Source organism: Arachis hypogaea, chromosome 5 (genome assembly GCF_003086295.3).
Source record: "Arachis hypogaea cultivar Tifrunner chromosome 5, arahy.Tifrunner.gnm2.J5K5, whole genome shotgun sequence".
NCBI lineage: Eukaryota > Viridiplantae > Streptophyta > Magnoliopsida > Fabales > Fabaceae > Arachis > Arachis hypogaea.
Genome location: NC_092040.1, coordinates 22053730 through 22055303, shown reverse-complemented (window position 1 = coordinate 22055303; position 1574 = coordinate 22053730). Strand labels below are relative to the sequence as shown.

At 42.5% G+C, this 1574-nt stretch overlaps 1 non-coding gene across 1 annotated transcript; it reads left to right on the top strand.

Moving 5' to 3' along the window:
- Nucleotides 1–1135: 1135 nt before the first annotated feature.
- On the top strand, nucleotides 1136–1243 carry LOC112804251 (small nucleolar RNA R71). The gene has a single exon (XR_003202867.1). It is a non-coding gene; the product is annotated as a small nucleolar RNA R71 (small nucleolar RNA).
- Nucleotides 1244–1574: the final 331 nt, after the last annotated feature.

The window sequence follows — 1574 nt, the reverse complement described above, 5'->3', positions numbered from 1 at the left end:
AAGGTATAGAAAACTTCCCAGGGTCCTGCCTCTTTTGAGGTAATTGCTGCCTAGACAAGTTATCCAGTTCTTTGGTGAGCAAAGGGGGTCCATCCTCCCAAGTCTCATTTCCAAATAACTTGTCATTTAGCTTCATGATTGCTCCAAGGTATTTAGCAACTTGCTCTTCAGTGACATACTCATCCTCTTCAGAAGAAGAATACTCATCAGAGCTCATGAATGGCAGAAGTAAGTCCAATGGAATCTCTATGGTCTCATCTTGAGCCTCAGATTCCCAAGGTTCCTCATTGGGGAACTCATTGGAGGTCAGTGGGCGTCCATTGAGGTCTTCCTCAGTGGCGTTCACTGCCTCTTCTTCCTCCCAGAATTCGGCCATGTTGATGGCCTTGCACTCTCCTTTTGGGTTTTCTTCAGTATTGCTTGGGAGAGTGCTTGGAGGAAGTTCAGTAATTTTCTTGCTCAGCTGACCCACTTGTCCTTCCAAATTCCTAATGGAAGATCTAGTTTCAGTCATGAAACTTTGAGTGGTTTTGATTAGATCAGAGACCATGGTTGCCAAGTCAGAGGTATTCTGCTTAGAACTCTCTGTCTGTTGCTGAGAAGATGATGGAAAGGGCTTGCTATTGCTAAACCTGTTTCTTCCACCATTATTGTTATTGAAACCTTGTTGAGGTCTCTGTTGATCCTTCCATGAAAGATTTGGATGATTCCTCCATGAAGGATTGTAGGTGTTTCCATAGGGTTCTCCCATGTAATTCACCTCTTCTATTGAAGGGTTCTCAGGATCATAAGCTTCTTCCTCAGATGAAGCTTCCTTAGTACTGCTTGGTGCATTTTGCATCCCAGACAGACTTTGAGAAATCATATTGACTTGTTGAGTCAATATTTTATTCTGAGCCAATATGGCATTCAGAGTGTCAATCTCAAGAACTCCTTTCTTCTGACTAGTCCCATTATTCACAGGATTTCTTTCAGAAGTGTACATGAATTGGTTATTTGCAACCATTTCAATCAGTTCTTGAGCTTCAGTAGGCGTCTTCTTCAGATGAAGAGATCCTCCAGAAGAGCTATCCAAGGACATCTTGGACAGTTCAGAGAGACCATCATAGAAAATACCTATGATGCTCCATTCAGAAAGCATATCAGTGGGACACTTTCTGATCAATTGTTTGTATCTTTCCCAAGCTTCATAGAGGGATTCTCCTTCCTTCTGTCTGAAGATTTGGACTTCCACTCTAAGCTTACTCAATTTTTGAGGTGGAAAGAACTTTGCCAAGAAGGCATTGACTAGCTTTTCCCAAGAGTCCAGGCTTTCTTTAGGTTGGGAATCCAACCATGTTCTAGCTCTGTCTCTTACAGCAAAAGGGAATAGCATCAGTCTGTAGACCTCAGGGTCAACCCCATTAGTCTTGACTGTGTCACAGATTTGCAAGAACTCAGCTAAAAACTGATGAGGATCTTCCAATGGAAGTCCATGGAACTTGCAATTCTGTTGCATTAGAGAAACTAATTGAGGCTTAAGCTCAAAGTTGTTTGCTCCAATGGCAGGGATAGAGATGCTTCTCCCATAGAAG